The following is a 12,723-nucleotide window of genomic DNA, read 5'->3' as shown; positions in this document are numbered from 1 at the left end:
GGAGCAGACCTTCAAAGAAGAATTGGTTGGAAGCAGAGGGAAAGGGCCTGGAGTATTGGGAGCTACATCAGGGACACTTGACTACATGTGTGGCTACATCGCGGACCCCTGACTCTGTCTCACCAAGGCCCCCGAGGGTTCTCACCAGGGCAGCAAGTGACACGGTCAGAGCTGCATTTACAATGTGAGCTCAGGCAGCGAGGTGGAGCATGGTGCTGGGCTGTTCTGGAGCCCTTGGCGGTGGCCTACGAGAGGACCATGGAAGAAGAGGCCAGGGGCAGAGGTGGGGATTGGCCAGATTCCAGAGAATCTTCAAGATGGACCCTTTGCTAATCTCAAGCCAGACGTTACACCTTAATCACCAGTGTCCGTAAGAACTACATATTGACTGAGCTTGCAATCTCTGTTGCCCCAAAAATGCAAGATTGGTAAATTTCAGTGACACACGTGATTATTCAACATACATTATCTGCTGACTGCTCCCACGGAGAACGAGGAATTTACTTGAGGCAAACAGGAGTTAGAATCAACAATGAACATGTAAATAGATCCCTTTTTAATGCATTTACTGATCGCCCCTTGCTTCTTCTAACTTTATCTATTTCATCCAGATCGGCCCTTACCTCTGAAAGTTCTGCAACACACCACAGAAACGGCTCAGAAAGTTTTAAAACACAGTCAACCAGTCATTGTGTCCACATAAAGCAAAACAAAAGACTGGATTGATGGGGATTAAATGATTTTCTTTTTAAATCTTTTTTGCTGTTTGTCATGGCTTTGGGTAGATAGATAATAAAATTATTACCTTCATCATCCAAGGAATTATAGCAAAGGGCTGGTCCTGTCTTGAAAAATGCTCCAGTAATGGTCGTACAGGAGGACCGTGGGCTCCCCTAGGAAGCACCAAGGCATTCTGCACTAGGTGGGAGGGAGGCAGGCCAAGATTGAGAGCCAAATTGCAACCCATTGGCACAGCACATATTTTTCCAATATAAAAGCAAATGGAGAATCCGTAAATAAATTGACTATATAAAAGTGTCCCTTTCTATTACCGCCTCACCTTTCCAAGGGGAAAACAAAACAACAACAAAAAAAGGTTTCTTTTCACGGCCCTCGCATAAAAATATCATTTCTTCTGGGTAATTTTATAGTACCAACAGCAGTCCATATCTATTTAAAATACATCCACGGCCCGGCACCCAGACCCCCTTGCACAAATGATCCAGTAACCAGCATCAGCCCCACTGCAGAAGCAGCTGCCACATAATTACAACTTCTCATCACACATGTGGGGAAACAAGTTGTGGCGTTTGGGAAAGGTCTGCAAAAATAGGTGTCAGCCCTTAACTAATAGTGATTGTCCTTCCATTCTACTGTAATTTACATTTAATTCACACATTTCATTTCCATTTAAAATATGATTACAGTGTTTTGAAGCACATCTCACCTGTCCCCTCGAATTACAGGGAAATGAAAATAACAGGGAGCAGCAGGCTCCAGGAAGGCTGCGGGAGCCCTTGGCTGCAGGGTCGCCAGCTCGCGAGGCTCTGCGGGGTCAGAGCGGGGAACGGAAGAGACATGGGGGCTGTGGAGGGCACGGGGAGGGGCGCCAAATGGGGAGAAAGAGTAAGAGGTTGGGAGGAGTGGGCGACAGGGCGCAGGAGGTGGAGAGGGAAGGGACCCGTGGTGGGGAGGAGGGTGGGCAGAGAGTCCATATTCTGAGGGCTCGAACACAAGCACGCTCGCTTTGTAAATTCAGTATTTTCTGGCACAGCGCCCACCTTTCATTTCATTCATTTCAGGTTCATGACCTAATCCTAAATACATGCAGCAGGAAACAGGTGCCTGTTAACTCTGAGGTATGGTTTTCTCTACTCTGGAGGCAACAGAAAAGGATAGGAGAGGGGAAGGCAAGGGCTTCTATGGGTGGCTCAGGGAGGCCAGACAGCCTACTGGATACTCGACAGCCTACTGGATGCTCGACACCCTTCAAAACCCACTGCCTCCCCACCTCCATCCTGAAACCAGGGGCTTTGCAGCTGTTGGCAGCAGGTGAAAATATTTCCATGCGCTCCAGGTCAGAGGAGTAATTTATGTAACAAGATTCTTTAGGAATTCAGTGACCAAGTTCCTCCAGGTGTGGCCAAAAAAAAAAAAAAAAAAAAAGATGGGCTTGCCTTATAATTCATTCCAGCCAATGGCACCTAGATTCACAGCAAGATTTTGGTGCCTGCTCAGAGGCAGAAGGAAGGAGCCCTTGTTTATTCATAACAATCCCTAGATGGTGCCCTAAAAATCTTGGGAAAGGCAATGCATACATCAATACTCAAAAAACATTTATAGAGCATCTACTGTACAATAAGACTGAGCAAGGCAGCAATAATTCTAAATCTTTACTCACCTCAAACTTCCCATGTCCCACACGTCCTCCTTAATTTACCTCCTATTTCCTAGAAAAAAAATAGGCACCAGCACAGAGGAACTCCCTGTGTTGACATTAACTAATCATAAAACCTGCCTATGCCTCTCCCCTAGTCTCCTCCCCTTTCGATACAACAGAATCGCTGTTCACCCTCCCTGAGACCAGTCCTGGTATTTGAGCTTTACATAGCCTACTCTTCTACCTTGCCTTTTTTTCATATTCATTCTGTTTCTCCCTTTCTTGTATGTTTAACCTCTCTCTTGACTTGGAGCACTCCCAGTGGCTTGAAAACATGCCCCAATCTTTCAGATTAACCTCTCACGTCTATCCAGCTTTGAGCCAAACGCTCTCCTGCCACTCAAAGCAAACTTCTCAAAAGCATTATCTCTACTGTGGCAGAGATGGCTTGTTGCCCTACAAATGTCATACCCCTCTTCTAATTATAGAGCATGGTGGCGGCCCAGGCTCTATTTCCAGGCTTCCTTGCATCTAGGTATGGCCACATCATTAGTTCTACCAATGAAAAAGGAGCAAAAGTTGGGTATAACTTCGAGGCAAAGGTTTTAGGAAGTAGCTTTCCCGGTGCTGCTTCCCCTAATAACCAGTTAGATGCAGACAATTGCAATGATAAGGTCCCACTAGGGGATGACGCTGTCAAAAAAAAAAAAAAGAAGAAGAAAGAAATGAGACTGAATCCTTGAATCCTATCATGAGAGAAAGTTGCCCAATGGCCAGGGACATCCAGAAACACCACTGTTCCAGGTGCTGAAATTTTGGATTTTATTTGTTGCAAAAACTAGTGTTACTCTAACCAGTAAACTCAACTACCACTCATTCCCTTCCTCCAGAACCATCTAGTTTCCAATCTGTTCCTTGGAAACAGATCTCTATAAAACCACCAGTGGTTTCCAAGTTACTGGATCCAAGGCTACTTTTTAGTCTAAATTTTATTTGACCCCCTCAAAATATTCCACAGAGTGGTACAACTCTTCTCTTCTTAAAAGGCTTTCCTTTCCTTCCTTGGTTTCTATGACACAAAACTCTTTCACATTTCTGCCTTTGTGTCTGACTGCTCCTCGCTTCATAGGCTCAGGTTCTACTATCTAGTCTCAGGATTCTAAACACTTGACTTCTGCTTCTAACTGCATTGAATTACTGGAGTTGGACTTGCCCATCTACAATAAACAACTAGACAATTGGAAATATTGCATTTAAAACTGATTTCAAACATCTGAAAGTAGGCAGCATAGGATTACAATCCCTGAGATTGTAAAACAGAAAAACAAACAAGGTGAGCCTACAATCACCCCAACTTTTGACAGAGGGTACCTTCTGGATTACATTAAAGAGAAGAAAAATAATAGCAGCAAACCGTAGACTCACTGAGTTGATGAGACAGAAATCAAAGTTGAGGAAGCAAAGGTAACTTGAATTTACAGGGCAAACCGTCAAAAGAAGAGCGAGCTACACAGAAAAAGAGATTCCCTTGAGTCTTTGGCTGGATACTAAGGTGAGGCCACAGCTTAACAATCCCCAGAGCCCAAAAAAGGCTGAGATATGCTCAAGTTCTAATCAACCAGACTGCCAAGACTTTGTTGAACACGCAGGGTACTCAGCAGAGATTCCAAAAAGGTCACACCAAATAAACATAAATACGCTAACCCTGGAGTTAAGGCTACTCTAAATCTAACCTAACAAAGCTTTAAAATAAGCTTTAGTGGAATTAGCTGATTTATAAGAATTTTTTAATATAATTTGTTGTCAAATTGGCTTCCATACAACACCCAGTGCTCATCCCAACACCCAGTGCCCATCACCCACTTTCCCCTCTCCCCCACCCTCCATCAACCCTCAGTTTGTTCTCTGCACTTAAGAGTCTCTTATGGTTTGCCTCCCTCCCTCTCTGTTTGTAACTATTTTTTTCCTCTTCCCTTCCCCCATGGTCTTCTGTTCAGTTTCTCAAGATCCACATATGAGTGAAAACATGGTATCTGTCCTTCTCTAACTAACTGAAAGTGGACATCCCTGTCGTGTTCCTGATTTCAGGGGGAAAGTTCCCAGTTTTTCCCCATTGAGGATGATATTAGCTGTGGGCTTTTCATAAATGGCTTTTATGATGTTTAAGTATGTTCCTTCTATCCCAATTTTCTCAAGCGTTTTTATTAAGGATGCTGTATTTTATCACATTATCTTTCTGCATCTATTGACAGGATCATGTGGTTCTTATCCTTTCTTTTATTAATGTGATGTATCACATTGATTGATTTGTGAATATTGAACCAGGCCTGCAGCCCAGGAATGAATCCCACTTGATCATGGTGAATAATTCTTTTTATATGCTGTTGAATTCGATTTGCTAGTATCTTGCTGAGAATTTTTTGCATCCATAATCATCAGGGATATTGGCCTGTAGTTCTCTTTTTTTGCTGGGTCTGTGTCTGGTTTGGGAATCAAAGTAATGCTGGCTTCATAGAATGAGTCCGGAAGTTTTCCTTCCATTTCTATTTTTTGGAACAGCTTGAGAAGGATAGGTATTAACTCTGCTTTAAATGTCTGGTAGAATTCCCCAGGGAAGCCATCTGGTCCAGGACTCTTATTTGTTGGGAGATTTTTGATAACCGATTCCATTTATTCACTAGTTATGGGTCTGTTCAAATTTTCTATTTTTTCCCATTTGAGTTTTGGTAGTGTGTGGGTGTTTAGGAATTTGTCCATTTCTTCCAAGTTGTCTAGTTTGTCAGCATATAATTTTTCATAGTATTCCCTGCTAATTGCTTGTATTTCTGAGGGATTGGTTGTAAAAAATCCATTTTCATTTGTGATTTTATCTATTTGGGTCCTCACTCTTTTCTTTTTGAGAAGCCTGGCTAGAGGTTTATCACTTTATTTTTTGAAAAAACCAACTCTTATTTTCATTGATCTGTTCTGTCTTTTTTTTTTTTTTTGGACTATATATTGTTTATTTCTGCTCTGATCTTTATTATTTTTCTTCTGCTGCTGGGTTTTGAGTGTTTTTGCTGTTCTGCCTCTAGTTCCTTTAGGTGTGCTGTTACATTTTGTATTGGGGATTTTTCTTGTTTCTTGAGATAGGCCTGGATTGCAATATAATTTCCTCTTAAGACTGCCTTTGCTGCATCCCAAAGGGTTTGGATTGTTGTGTTTTCATTTTCATTTGTTTCCCTATATTTTTAAATTTCTTCTCTAATTGCCTGGCTGTCCCACTCGTTCTTTAGTAGGATGTTCTTTAACATCCATGCTTTTGGAGATTTTTCAGACTTTTTCCTGTGGTTGATTTCAAGTTTCATAGCATTGTGACCTGAAAGTGTCTATGGTATGATCTCAATTCTTTTGTATTTATTTAGGGCTGTTTTGTGACCCAGTATGTGATCTATCTTGGAGAATGTTCCATGTGTACTGGAGAAAAGTATATTCTGCTGCTTTAGGATGTAGAGTTCTAAATATATCTGTCAGGTCCATTTGGTCCAGTGTATCATTCAGGGCCATTGTTACTTTACTGATTTTCTATCTAGATGATCTGTCCATTGTTGTAAGTGGAGTATTCAAGTCCCCTGCAATTACCACATTCTTGCCAATAAGATTGCTTATGTTTGTGGTTAATTATTTTATATATTTGGGTGCTTCGAATTCGGTGCATAGACATTTATAATTGTTAGCTCTTCCTGATGAATAGACCCTGTAATTATTATATAATGCCCTTCTTCATCTCTTGTTACAGCCTTTAATTTAAAGTCTAGTTTGTCTGATATAAGTATGGCTACTCCAGCTTTCTTTTGACTTCCAGTAGCTTGATAGTTAGCTCTCCATCCCCTCACTTTCAATCTGAAGGTGTCCTCAGGTCTAAAATGGGTCTCTTGTAGACAGCAAATAGATGGGTCTTGTTTTTTTTATCCATTCTGATACCCTATGTCTTTTGGTTGGAGCATTTAGTCCATTTACATTCAGTGTTATTATTGAAAGATATGAGTTTAGAGTTATTGTGATGTCTGTGGGTTTCATGCCTGTAGTGATGTCTCTGGTACTTTGTGGTCCTTGCAACATTTCACTCACAGAATCCCCCTTAGGATCTTTTGTAGGGCTGGTTTAGTGGTGATGAATTCCTTCAGTTTTTGTTTGTTTGGGAAAACCTTTATCTCTCCTTCTATTCTAAATGACAGACTTGCTGGATAAAGGATTCTCGGCTGCATATTTTTCCTGTTCATCACATTGAAGATTTCCTGCCATTCCTTTCTGGCCTGGCAAGTTTCAGTAGATAGGTATGCTACTACCCTTATGTGTCTACCTGTGTGTGTTGAGGCCCATTTATCCCTAGCTGCTTTCAGAATTCTCTCTTTATTCTTGCATTTTGCCAGTTTCACTATGGTATGTCTTGCAGAAGATCAATCCAAATTATGTCTGAAGGGAGTTCTCTGTGCCTTTTGGATTTCAAAGTCTGTTTCCTTCCCCAGATTGGGGAAGTTCTCAGCTATGATTTGTTCAAGTACACTTTCAGCCCTTTTCTCTCTCTTCTTCTTCTTCTGGAATTCCTATGATATGGATATTGTTCCATTTGATTGAATCACTTAGTTCTCTAATTCTCCCCTCGTGATCCTGGATTTTTTTTATCTCTCATTTTCTCAGCTTCCTCTTTTTTCATAATTTTATCTTCTAATTCACCAATTTTCCCCTCTGCTTCTTCAATCTGTGCTGTGGCCACTGCCATTTTATTTTGCACCTCATTTATAGCGTTTTTTAATTCATCATGACTATTTTTTAATTCCTTGATCTCTGCAACAATAGATTCTCTGCTGTCTTCTATGCCTTTCTCAAGCCCAGCGATTAATCTTATGGCTATTATTCTAAATTCTTGTTCAGTTATATTGCTTATATCTGTTTTGATCAATTCTTTAGCTGTCACTTCTTCCTGGAATTTCTTTTAAGGAAAACTCTTCTGTTTCGTCATTTTGGCTAGTTTTCTGTCCCTTATGAGTCTTAAAAGTTTGTTATGTGCTCTGCACCTGTGAGCACTGCTGTATTAAAAGGAGGTCATACACTGTCCAGGGCCTGCCCTTCAGGAGGTGTTTTTTTGGAGAGTGTTACTTGCTCTCTGTTGTTGTGGCTTTAATTATTTTACTTCCCTCCTCATAGTGATGCTTTGGACCCTCCACCAGGTATGCTTTGATTTATTCCTCCAAGTAGCCCTGGAAAGGAAAACAAAGAGACAAACAAACAGGAAACAAAAACACACAAACAAATAAAACTAACAAACGAATGAACAAACAAACCAACAAAAAAATCCAAAAGCCAAAAAACCAGAAACACCAGCACAAGTAAAGAACAGGGTGGAGGTAGTGCTGATGGAAGAGCACATACAAAGAGAGAGATGACAGGGGCAAGGAAGAAGAAAAAATAAACATTGACCAGGCAGAGGAACTAAATGGCTTAATCCAAAGAGAGAAAGGAAAGTAAAGAAGGAGGTGTAGAACATTTATCAAGAGAATGGATTAAATATGTCTGCTTAAAAAAACCAACAACCAAAGTAACCAGCCTAGAGGAGGGAAGAGATAAGAAGGAGAAAAGGAAGGAAGAATATATCTAAAAAAACAAGAATTGTCCTAGAATTAATCCAGGCAGTGCAGCAGCGCTGGTCTGGAGGAGGGGGCTGTCTGGTTCCTCAACATCTATCCCGCTCCAGTAGATACACAGCTACCCAGTGCCGAGTCGCGTGGTTTGATGTAGGCAGGTCCCATCTCCACTGTGGGCCCCGCTGTCCGATTCCTGAGGCCCCGCTTTGGTGATGGTGGGGAGAATAATGGTGACCTCCCAGTCTCTTCTCCACGGACCTGGTGTCCTAAATCACTCCTTTCGAGCTGTCCTCACTGTGCCGTGGGCACAGACAAGGCGGTCTGTTTTGCTCCGCTGACTCCTGTGCCCTGGCGCTTGGCTGAGATTTAAACTCTGGCTCCACGCACCCTGGCACTGGGGAAGCGCCTCTCTGCCACCGGATATGTGGTCCCTGGCTGGTTTTGTCCTGTGCCGCAGAACTTTAGGGGAGGGGACTGCTTTCTCCTACTGCGGACTGCGCCCCTGACCTAGCTACTGAGCCCAGGGTTGACTCCCCTCCTCCCCAGGTGTGCAAACAGAACAGATGGCCCCAGCCCAGAGAAAGCCCAGCAGTTAGAGATGGGATCCCTTTCAGTCCCAGTCAGAGGTTTTTCTCTTGTCCAGATACAGTCCTACACTTCCCCAGACGCTCTTTCTCTTCCCTTTGTCTCTCCGCAGAAGGGGATCCCTCCCCTCCATGCCTATGCAGCCCATTTTTTCTCCCCCAGTTTGCCATCACCCACATATGGCCCATTAGGTTGTCCCAGTGTCTCCCTGGTAGACTCAGTCTCTTTTCCTCTTTTCCTCTTGGGGTTCAAAGTCCTTTGGCTTCAACCCTTCTTTGTTTGAGAGACATGGGAAGTATGGATCCCCCTCCTTCTCTGCCATGTTGGCCCCTCCAATCTTGATTTATAAGAAATTGAAAACTGCAGGTCAAAACAAATTTCACAATCTATATATGATAACAACAAAATCCAGAAACTTGACATTCTATCCTAAATATCCAACATCTAGTCAAGAACTACTAAAAATGAGGGGTGTCTGGGTGGCTCAGTCGGTTAGCATCCAACTTCAGCTCAGGTCTTGCTCTCATGGTTCATGAGATCGAGCCCCACATCGGGCTCTGTGCTGAGAGCTCGGAGCCTGGAGCCTGCTTTGGATTCTGTGTCTCCCTCTCTGTCTCCTGCTCAAGCTCTGTCTCTCAAAAATAAATAAACATTGTGGAGGGGGGGAAGAACTATTATATATGAGAAAACTATTTGGGAGAAAAGTCAAACCAAAGAAAGAGGTCTAGAAATAAGAGAGATGGCAAAACAAGCTGACAAAAAGAATTTTTTTAAGTTTTTATTTATTTATTTTAAGATAGAGAAAGCAAAAGTGGGAGAGGGCAGAGAGAGAGGGGAGAGAGAGAGAGAGAGAGAGAGAGAGAGAGAGAGCCCCAAGCAGTCTCCTCACTGTCAGCTGATGAGGGCTCAAACCCAGGAACCATGACATCATGACCTGAGCCCAAACCAAAAGTCACTTAACCAACTGAGCTACCCAGGCACCCCTAAGCTGACAAAGATTTTTAAATGCCTATATAACAATGCACAAGATTTTAAAGAAATACATAAACTCAAGGAAGACTAAAGGAAATATTTTATAATGGTTTTTTTTTATTATTTATTTTTGAGACAGAGAAAGACAGAGCATGAGCAGGAGAGGGGCAGAGAGAGAGGGAGACACAGAATCTGAAGCAGGCTCCAGGCTCCGAGCTGTCAGCACGGAGCCCGACACAGGGCTCAAACTCACAAACCACGAGATCATGACCTGAGCCGAAGTCGGATGCTTAACCGACTGAGCCACCCAGGCATCCCTAAAGGAAATATTTTAAAAGAATGAAATGTAAGTTGCATAATTGAAAAATATGTTACCCTAAATAAAAACATTACACTGGCATTTAGACAGTAGATTAGATACCACAAAAGAAAAAAAGCAGTGAACTTTAAAATAGCAATAGAAACTACCCAAACTGAAGGATAGAGAAAATAAAAATAAAAGCTGAAAAAAATGAACAGAGCCTCAATGACCTGGTGAATAATATCAAGCAGTTACTAGATAATTAGAGCCCTGCAATAATATGGAGAGCAGAAAAAATATTTGAAGAAATAATGATCAATTTTTTCCAAGTTTAATGAAAACTATGAATGCACAAAGCCAAAAGACTTAGTTAATCCAAAGCAGGATAAATACAATGAAAACAATATAAAAGTGCAATATAATCCAATTAATGAAAACCAGTGATAAAGAAATGGGGGTAAATATGAAAGATACAAATAACCAATATGATTTGTGAAAAAAAGGACATCACTACAAATCCTACAGACATTAAAAGGATGAGAAAATATTGTGCACAACTTTATGTCAATGATTTGGCAGCCCAGATGAAAAGTTCAAATTCAAACAAATTCTTGAAAATGTTTCAAATGTTTAACTAATAATATATTAATTTAGCAAAGTCACAGGATACAAGGTCAACATACAAAAATCAATTATACATTTTCTGGTAACAAGGATAACATGAAATTGAAATTTTTAAAACACCATTCACAACAGCATAAAAATATGAAATATTTAGGAATAAATTTAACAACATTTGGGCAAGTCTTAAATGCTAAAAAGTATATGACATGGCTGAAATAAATTAAAGAAGGCCTCTAAATGTAGAAATATATGATGTTCATTCAGTGGAAGAGCCAGTGTTAAGATAGGACTCCCCCCCCCCAATTTATCTATGGATGCAAAGCAATCCCAAACAAAATCCAAGCTGGATTTTTTACAACCTGATTTTAAAATGTATTTGTATAATGGAATATTAGCCATAAAAGAATGAAATCTTGTCATTTGTAACAACATGGATGGAACTAGAGAGTATAACGCTAAATGAAATAAGTCAGTCAGAGAAAGACAAATATCATATAATTTCACTCATATGTGGAATTTAAGAAACAGAGCAAATGAGCAAATAAAGAAAAAAAAAGGACATACAAAAAAACAGACTCTTAAATACAGAGAACAAATTGGTGGTTGCCAGAGGGGAGGTGGCCAGGGGGACTGGGGGAAATAGGTGAAGGGGATTAAGTATACACTTACCATGATAAGCACTGAGTAATGTATATAACGCTGCATGTTAATTATACTTGAATAAAAAAAAAAGAAATGAAAGGCAAAAATAATTAAGGTGGTAAATTTTATGTAATGTGAAATTTACCATAATTTCTTTTACAAATTTAAAAATTAGAAAATGAAGAGGCACCTGGGTGACTCAGTTAGTTAAGTGTCCGACTTTGGCTCAGGTCCGACTTTGGATCTGTGGTCCGTGCATCAGGCTCTGTGCTGACAACTCAGAGCTTGGAGCCTGCTTTGGATTCTGTGTCTCCCTCTCTCTCTGCTCCTCCCCCACTATGCTCTGTCTCTCTCTCTCTCTCTCTCTCTCTCTCTCTCTCTCTCCTTCAAAAATAAACATTAAAACAATTTTTTAATTAGAAAATTTAAAAATAATAAAAATTTTTAGATGTCAAAAAAATGTATGAAAATTCAAAGGACCTGGAATAACAAAACAATTTTTTTCAAAAAATAAAATATTTAGAAGACTTACACTAACTGATTTCAAGACTTATAAAGCCACAGTAATCTAAACAGTGTGATCTATCATATTTCTATATATATGGATCACTGGTACAGAATAAAGAATGCAGAAATAGATCCATCCATATATGGCTAATTAATTTTTGACACAGATAGAAATATAAGTGAGTGGGAAAGGATAGTTTTCTCAACAGTGGTGCTAGAACAACTAAATATCCTTTTTTTTTTTTTTAATGAACCTCAACCCTGACCTCACACCATTCACAAATATTAACTCAACATGTGTCATAAAGCTAAGTGTAAAAGCTGAAACTACAACACTTCTAGGAAAATACCTTAATCGAATTTCATCACATTTACAAATTTCTGTTCTTAAGTGAACCCTGTTAAAAAGTTTGAAAATCGAAAAGATACTATCCACAGATTGGCAGAAAACTAAAGATATACATGACAGAAGACTCTTGTGCAGAATACATATGGAACTTCTATGACTCAGTAAAAGAGACGTCAATGAAATAAATAATGGACGGAACAGTTGAGCAGACACTTCCCAGAAGACACTTAACAGTATTAGTCATCAGAGCTATACAAACTAAAACCACTGACCTATGCCATATCACACCAAGTAGAAAGGCTAAAATTCAGAAGATGAACAATATCAAGTATTGGCAAAGACATGTGGCAACTGAAAATCTCATAGGTTGCTGATGGAAGCGGAAAACGATGTAACTACTTTGGCAAACTCTTGGCAGTTCCTTGTAAAGTTTACATTTACCTTAGCACCCAGAAATGTCAGTTGTAGATATATATCCAAGATAAATGAAAGCATGTGTTCACGTGAAGACATACATGAATATTAATAGCAGCTTTCTACATAATAGCAAAGCCTGGAAAAAAATGCAAATGTCCAACAATCAGTGAGTGGGTTACTTAATCTATGGCATAGCCACCCAGTGGGATACTTGCAATAAAAAGAATGAACCTCTGATACTTGCAATAGTGTGGATGAATCTAAAAAACATTTTGATAAGTGGGAACAAAGCCATACACAAAAGAGCACACTGCATGATTCC

At 40.3% G+C, this 12,723-nt stretch overlaps 2 long non-coding RNA genes across 2 annotated transcripts in view; one reads left to right on the top strand and one right to left on the bottom strand.

The window, feature by feature from the left end:
* The window catches only part of LOC123384846, a 31,654-nt gene that overhangs the window by 11,450 nt on the left and 7,481 nt on the right, over window positions 1–12,723 (top strand). The gene's annotated exons all lie outside the window — the stretch shown is intronic.
* The window catches only part of LOC102901096, a 148,760-nt gene continuing 147,663 nt past the window's right edge, over window positions 11,627–12,723 (bottom strand). The window contains exon 7 of the long non-coding RNA XR_006596526.1: window positions 11,627–12,537. This is a non-coding gene — a long non-coding RNA (uncharacterized LOC102901096). The remainder of the gene's footprint in view (window positions 12,538–12,723) is intronic.

Source organism: Felis catus, chromosome B1 (assembly GCF_018350175.1).
Source record: "Felis catus isolate Fca126 chromosome B1, F.catus_Fca126_mat1.0, whole genome shotgun sequence".
Classification (NCBI taxonomy): domain Eukaryota; kingdom Metazoa; phylum Chordata; class Mammalia; order Carnivora; family Felidae; genus Felis; species Felis catus.
This window is presented reverse-complemented; position numbering and strand designations above follow the sequence as displayed.